The sequence below is a fragment of the Triticum dicoccoides genome, chromosome 4A (assembly GCF_002162155.2).
Source record: "Triticum dicoccoides isolate Atlit2015 ecotype Zavitan chromosome 4A, WEW_v2.0, whole genome shotgun sequence".
Classification (NCBI taxonomy): Eukaryota; Viridiplantae; Streptophyta; class Magnoliopsida; order Poales; family Poaceae; genus Triticum; species Triticum dicoccoides.
The window spans coordinates 136,229,050-136,237,577 of NC_041386.1; positions in this window are offsets into that span (position 1 = coordinate 136,229,050).

The following is an 8,528-nucleotide window of genomic DNA, read 5'->3' on the forward strand; positions in this document are numbered from 1 at the left end:
AGGGCCACCAGGGGGCCCACGAGGTAGGGGGCACGCCCCCCACCCTCATGGGCAGGGTGTGGCCCCCCTGGTGAGGTTCTTGCTCTCAGTATTTTTTATATATTTGGAAAACATCTTCCGTGAAGTTTTAGGACTTTTAGAGCTGTGCAGAATAGGTCTCTAATATTTGTTCCTTTTCCAGCCCAGAATCCCTCCTGCCGGCATTCTCCTCTTTATGTAAACCTTGTAAAATAAGAGAGAATAGGCATAAGTATTGTGACATAATGTGTAATAACAGCCCATAATGCAATAAATATCGATATAAAAGCATGATGCAAAATGGATGTATCACTATTATAGTTGGATCTTATGATGTTTCTCCCCCTCTACTCTCTTGTAATGGATTGAGTTTTCCCTTTGAAGTTATCTTATCGGATTGAGTCTTTAAGGATTTGAGAACACTTGATGTATGTCTTGCATGTGCTTATATGTGGTGACAATGGGATATCACATGATCCACTTGATGTATGTTTCGGTAATCAACTTGCGAGTTCCGTGACCTCGTGAACTTATGCATAGGGGTTGCCACATGTTTTCGTCTTGACTCTCCGGTAGAAACTTGGGGCACTCTTTGAAGTACTTTGTGTTGGTTGAATAGATGAATCTGAGATTGTTTGATGCATATCGTATAATCATACCCATGGATACTTGAGGTGACATTGGAGTATCTAGGTGACATTAGGGTTTTGGTTGATATGTGTCTTAAGGTGTTGTTCTAGTACGAACTCTTGAATAGATCGATCTGAAAGAATAACTTTGAGGTGGTTTCGTACCCTACAATAATCTCTTCGTTTGTTCTCCACTATTAGTGACTTTGGAGTGACTCTTTGTTGCATGTTGAGGGATAGTTATATGATCCAATTATGTTATTATTGTTGAGAGAACTTGCACTAGTGAAAGTATGAACCTTAGGCCTTGTTTCCTAGCATTGCAATACCATTTGTGATCACTTTTACCACTTGCTACCTTGTTGTTTTTATATTTTCAGATTACAAAAACCATTATCTACCATCTATATTGCACTTGTATCACCATCTCTTCGCCGAACTAGTGCACCTATACAATTTACCATTGTATTGGGTGTGTTGGGGACACAAGGGAAATTTTCTTATTTGGTTGCAGGGTTGCTTGAGAGAGACCATCTTCATCCTACGCCTCCCATGGATTGATAAACCTTAGGTCATCCACTTGAGGGAAATTTGCTGCTGTCCTACAAACCTCTGCACTTGGAGGCCCAACAACGTCTACAAGAAGAAGGTTGTGTAGTAGACATCAAGCTCTTTTCTGGCGCCATTGCTGGGGAGGTTAGCGCTTGAAGGTATATCTTTAGATCTTGCAATTGAATCTTTTAGTTTCTTGTTTTATCACTAGTTTAGTCTATAAAAAGAAAATTACAAAAAAATGGAATTAAGGGTACCTCATATGCTTCATATTTTTAATATCTTTCATGAAAATAAGGATTCTGATAATTGTGCCAAAATATTAGAAGAAGAATGCATTAGAATGTTTGGCACTATATATTTGAATGGTGAGCATGATTGCAATGTTGTTAGTATGAATTCTTTGAATATCCATAGTACTAATGATGATTGCACTAGTCATGATGAAAATGTCTCTTATAAGCATGTCAAATTTTGTGGAATACATAGAGCTTGCAAGCACACACCAAATAGGTGAGATAGATTTTCAAGAGGCATAAGTATTTGGAAACTAAATGGTTGCAAGAGAGGCTAGATGTTTGTGCTGAAAATTTAAAATTTCTTCGCCATACTTGTGAACTTTGCAATGAACATGGTCATTTAAATCTCCAATGCAAATTGTTTCATGATCGTATCGTGCACAAAAATTGTGATGATTTGATTTCCCTTGCACATCATAATAAACTTAGTTTGATTTTGGGTTATGAAGAAATGAAACGTATAACTAAGCATATTCCAGAATATAACCTTGAGAAATTCCTCGATATTGATCTAGAAGAAATTTTTATGTATTGTGCGGTGAATTGCATTGAAAATCCTTATATTGCCAATTACATAAAGAAAAGAAAAAAAATAGAAGGCGAAGAGAATACTAATGAAAGGGAAGAGGCTTCCCAATATTCTCCTATTATTTCTTATGATGAATCAGGTAACGAGGAGGAGCCTCCTATTCAACCAATCTCATTAATAAGGAGCTCTGAAAGGAGGATTAAACCCACACATGATGTGAAGAAGAAAAAGAAAAGACGGAGAAGCAAAGGTAAAAATGTATCCCTCCCAAATGATGTTGCTCCTATTACTCATTGTGATGATGATAATTGTTATACTATTGGTGCTATCCATACTATTAATGATGCGAGTGATTATACTTATGATATGAAAAGGCCCAAGCTTGGGGATTCTATGTTTGATGAGAATGACATGTTTGAAAATGTATTTGCTGCAATTAATGTTAGTCCCAAGCTTGGGGATGCTATGTTTAATGAAGATGATATTTGTAGTCTCCCAAGTTTTGATATGCAAATTTATTATGATGATAGCATGCCTCCTATGTATGATGGTTATATTGATGAAAGTGGGTTTGGAAGAGTATCAACTTTAGGAAGTAATGATCCCACTATTTTGGAGGATGTTGAATCTTATTTTGACAATTATGAAAGTGGATTTGGAGAGGTCATGACTTTATTTAGTAATGATTCCACTATCTTGGAAGAGGTTTCAATTGATTATGATGAGAACAAAGTTGCTACTATGATGATTATTGTGATGACACTTATGCTATAAAAAGTAGTGATGATTATATTTATAAAACTTGTCATGATTATTATTACCCCTTTTCTGAACATTACTCTTTTAATGTGGAAACAATTTATAGTATTCGAGTTTCTTATGATACTCCCACTGTTCCGAATGAGAAGAATTTTGCTTATGTGGAGAGTAATAAAAAATTTATGCTTGTAGATCATGAAAAGAATGCTTTATGTGATGGTTATATTGTTGAATTCATTCATGATGCTACTGAAAATTATTATGAGGGAGGAATATATGCTTGTAGGAATTGCAATAATATCAAGTTTCCTCTCTATGTGCTTAAAGTTTTAAAGTTATGCTTGTTTTGCCTTCCTATGCTAGTTGATTATTGTTCCCATAAGTTGTTTAATCACAAAATCCCTATGCATGGGAAAAGGGTTAGACTTAAATGTGCTAGTCATATTCTTCATGATGCTCTCTTTATGTTTCAATTCTTATCTTTTATGTGAGCATCATTGAAATCATCATGCCTAGCTAGGGGCGTTAAACGTTAGCGCTTGTTGGGAGGCAACCCAATTTTATTTTTTGTTCTTTACTTTTTTTTCCTGTTTAGTAATAAATAATTCATCTAGCCTTTGTTTAGATGTGGTTTTATGTTTTAATTAGTGTTTGTGCCAAGTAGAACCTTTGGGGAGACTTAGGGGAAGTCTTTGCGATCTTGCTGTAAAAACAGAAACTTTAGCGCTCACGAGGTTGATTCTTTTTGCAGGTGATTAATAGAAAATTTCCTCACGTCCACCAATTTTTTTTAGAATTTTTGGGGTTACAGAAGTAGTCGGAACCTACAGATTACTACATACTATTCTGTTTTTGACAGATTCTGTTTTCTATGTGTTGTTTGCTTATTTTCATGAATCTATGAGTAGTATCAGATGGTATGAAGCATAGATGAGTTGGAATACAGTAGATATTACACCAATATGAATTTAGAATGAGTTCACAATAGTACCTAAGTGGTGATTTATTTTCTTATACTAACGGAGCTTACGAGTTTTCTGTTAAGTTTTGTGTTGTGAAGTTTTCAAGTTTTGGGAAAAGATTCGATGGACTACGGAATAAGGAGTGGTAAGAGCCTAAGCTTGGGGATGCCCAAGGCACCCCAAGGTAATATTCCAGGACAACCAAGATCCTAAGCTTGGGGATGCCCCAGAAGGCATCCCCTCTTTCGTCTTCGTTCATCGGTAACTTTACTTGGAGCTATATTTTTATTGACCACATGATATGTGTTTTGCTTGGAGCGTCTTTTTATTTTCTTTTGTTTTGCTTGTTGTTTGAATGAAATACCAAGATCTGAAATTCTTAAATGTTAGAGAGTCTTCACATAGTTTCATAATTATTCAACTACTCATTGATCTTCACTTATATCTTTCGGAGTAGTTTGTCATTTGCTCTAGTGCTTCACTTATATCTTTTTAGAGCACGGCGGTGGTTTTATTTTGAAGAAATAGATGAACTCTCGTGCTTCACTTATATTATTTTGAGAGTCCTAAACAGGATGGTAATTTGCTTTGGTTATGAAACTAGTCCTAATATGACGGGCATCCAAGATGGATATAATAAAAACTTTCATATAGAGTGCATTGAATACTATGAGAAGTTTGATACTTGATGATTGTTTTGAGATATGAAGATGGTGATATTAAAGGCATGCTAGTTGAGTAGTTGTGAATTTGAGAGATGCTTGTGTTAAAGTTTGTGATTCCCGTAGCATGCACGTATGGTGAACCGTTATGTGATGAAGTCAGAGCATGATTTATTTATTGATTGTCTACCTTCTGAGTGGCGGCCGGGGACGAGCGATGGTCTTTTCCTACCAATCTATCCCCCTAGGAGCATGCGTGTAGTACTTCGTTTCGATAACTAATAGATTTTTGCAATAAGTATGTGAGTTCTTTATGACTAATGTTGAGTCCATGGATTATACGCACTCTCACCCTTCCACCATTGCTAGCCTCTCTAGTGCCGCGCAACTTTCGCCAGTACCATATCACCCACCATTACCTTCCTCAAAACAGCCACAATACCTACCTATTATGGCATTTCCATAGCCATTCCGAGATATATTGTCATGCAACTTTCCACCGTTCCATTTATTATGACACGCATCATCATTGTCATATTGCTTTGCATAATCATGAAGTTGACATCGTATTTGTGGCAAAGCCACCATGCTTAATTTTTTTATACATGTCACTCTTGATTCATTGCACATCCCGGTACACCACCGGAGGCATTCATATAGAGTCATATTTTGTTCTAAGTATCGAGTTGTAATTCTTGAGTTGTAAGAAAATAAAAGTGTGATGATTGCTACCTCTCGAACACTGCGTTGGTTTTCCCTTGAAGAGGAAAGGGTGATGCAGTAAAGCAGCGTACATATTTCCCTCAGTTTTTGAGAACCAAGGTATCAATCCAGTAGGAGACCACGCGCGAGTCACCTCGTACCTACACAAACAAATAAGAACCTCGCAACCAACGCGAAACAGGGGTTGTCAATCCCTTCACGGCCACTTGCAAGAGTGAGATCTGATGGAGATAATAATAATAATATAAATATTTTTGGTATTTTTATGATATAGATTGAAAGTAAAGATTGCAAAATAAAATAGATTGGAAACTTGTATGATGGAAAATAGACCCGGGGGCCATAGGTTTAACTAGTGGCTTCTCTCAAGATAGTATAAGTATTACGGTGGGTAAACAAATTACTGTCGAGCAATTGATAGAAAAGCGAATAATTATGAGAATATCTAGGCATGATCATGTATATAGGCATCACGTCCGCGACAAGTAGACCGAAATGATTCTACATCTACTACTATTACTCCACACATCGACCGCTATCCAGCATGCATCTAGAGTATTAAGTTCATAAGAACAGAGTAACACCTTAAGCAAGATGACATGATGTAGAGTGATAAACTCATGCAATATGATATAAACCCCATCTTTTTATCCTCGATGGCAACAATACAATACGTGTCGTTTCCCCTATTGTTACTGGGATCGAGCACCACAAGATTGAACCCAAAGCTAAGCACTTCTCCCATTGCAAGAAAGATCAATCTAGTAGGCCAAACCAAACTGATAATTCGAAGAGACTTGCAAAGATAAAGAAATCATACATAAAAGAATTCAGAGAAGAATCAAATATTGTTCACAGATAATCTGGATCATAAACCCACAATTCATTGGATCTCGACAAACACACCGGAAAAGAAGATTACATCGAATAGATCTCCAAGAGAATCATGGAGAACTTTGTATTGAGATCCAAAGAGAGATAAGAAGCCATCTAGCTACTAGCTATGGACCCGAAGGTCTGAAGTAAACTACTCACACATCACCGGAGAGGCCATGGAGTTGACGTAGAGGCCCTCCGTGATCAATGCCCCCTCCGATGGAGGTCCGGAAAAGGCCCCAAGATGGGATCTCTCGGGTATAGAAGGTTGCGGCGGTGGAATTAGGTTCTCGTGGTGCTCCTGGATGTTTTGCGGGGTACGTGGACTTATATAGGAGGAAGAAGTAGGTCGGTGGAGCAACGAGGGGCCCACGAGGGTGGAGGGCGCGCCCAGGGGGTAGGCGCCCCCACTGCCTCGTGGCCTCCTCGATTGTTTCTTGATGCCCACTCCAAGTCTCCTGGATCATGTTTGTTGAGAAAATCACGTTCCCGAAGGTTTCATTCCGTTTGGACTTCGTTTGATATTCCTTTTCTGCGAAACACTGAAATAGGCAAAAAAAACAACAATTTGGGCTAGGCCTACGGTTAATAGGTTAGTCACAAAAATGATATAAAAGTGTAAAATAAAGCCCATTAACATCCAAAATAGATAATATAATAGCATGCAGCAATCAAAAATTATAGATACGTTGGAGATGTATCAATGATCATCATTAGAGCATTGTCCCATGTGAGGAAAGGATGATGGAGACTATGATTCCCCCACAAGTCGGGATGAGACTCCGGACGAAAAATAAAACAATAAAAGAGGCCAAAAGAAAAAAAAGAAGGCCCATGTGACGCCCCAAGACCGGAGCTACAGATGCCTTCCATGTTTCCGAGTGTTGTCGTGTGATTTGTTTTGGTTCGTTGCATCATGTGCATTGCATCATGTGATCATGCCATCATATCATTTAATTATTTTTTCTTAACTCAACTAAACAAATGGCATGGATCTTTGATCCATTTAAACCGAGGGAATTCACATGGTGATTCTCTTTACAACATATCCTCTCGATATTTAGAGAGCTATAGTAAATATTCCAATTATTTGGATTTACCGCAAACACATTTGCAAAATATCCCAATGCCTTTGTTATCTTAATTCTTGGTCTCCAATATGGCCATATATTTCTTTCATCATATTCCGGAGCTCCACCAAAAACCTCAACATTTTTGGACCTTCCTAACCCTCACTTCCTATTCGAATCATTTGAATTTAAATCAAATGAGTTTGAATTTAAACTTTGAAAAATGGCCACTCCATTTTTCGTGGACCATGCACATTTTTACGAGTCCGCGAAAATTATCCCAGTGCCCAAATTCCTTCTCCAACCTTTTATTTCTCTTATTTATGCCTTTGCTATTTGCTATTTTTGGCAAATAAAAGGAAATGAGAAAGAGAGTAGGAGAGAGAGCAGCCCAGAAGGCCCCTGGCCGTTTTCCTCTCCATTGGGCCGGCCTCCCAAGGCCCACTCCCCAGCTAACCCTAGCACAAGGAGAGAGCCCATCTCCTCTCCCTCTCGATCCCATCTCTCCCTCGACCCCTTCCCGCACCGCCGCCTCTCCCTTCGTCCCTCCCAGCACTCAATCCCCTCGCGCTTCTCTCGATCCCGCATGTCTCCCCCTCCTCCTCTTGCGCCACCAGAGGAGACCCTCTCCTCGATCCTCACCCTCCCCTTGGCGCTGCCATGCCGGCCTGCGACGCCACCGCCGAGCTCCACCAGGACCATGCTGGCCTCTCCTCCTTCCTCGTCGTGCCTCTGCCTCCGGCCGTCGCCAGCGAGCAGCTCCCCTCTTTCATCCATGGCGGCCGCTGCTCCTGTCAAGTCCCTCGTCCGGATCCATCAAGCCCCGCCGCCTCCTACTACTTTCTTCCCTCGCCGGAGTCACGTCAAGTCACATTGCTGCCCTGCTTCCCCGTCTTCGCCAGCGCTCGTCGCCGCCCCGCCGCCCGCATGGCTCCAGCCTGCAGCCGCTCCTCCCTGCGTCGAGGAGTCGCCGCGCCAAATCCCTGTGTCAGGCGCCTCCGCATCTGCTCCGCTCCGCCTTGCTGCCCCGACGTGCCTCGTCCTCATCGCCTTGCCGCTCCATGCCCATCGCTGGACCTCCCCTGCTGCTCCCTGCATCAGTCCTAGGGCCGACCCTCTCACCCGCGAGCACTTCCGGCTGCTGCTGTTGTCGCAATGTCCCCGAACAAACGGCTGCCTCCATTTTGATTTCGTCAAGTTCCGCTTCAACAAGTGTACCCCTACGTGTTGGTTACCGCACCGGACCGCCAATTTCGACTACCGCACGGTTACGCCGAGTTCATCTACGAAACGTGCACATCTACTCCGTCAAGACCCGGACCGACAAGTACCCCAACGTCATGTGTACCATGACCGTCGTCGAAGACCCGGATAGCAAAACGTCAAGTACCTATGACCGAAGAACACCATGTACCTCTCCAAAAAACGAACATGTACCACTACGTCCGA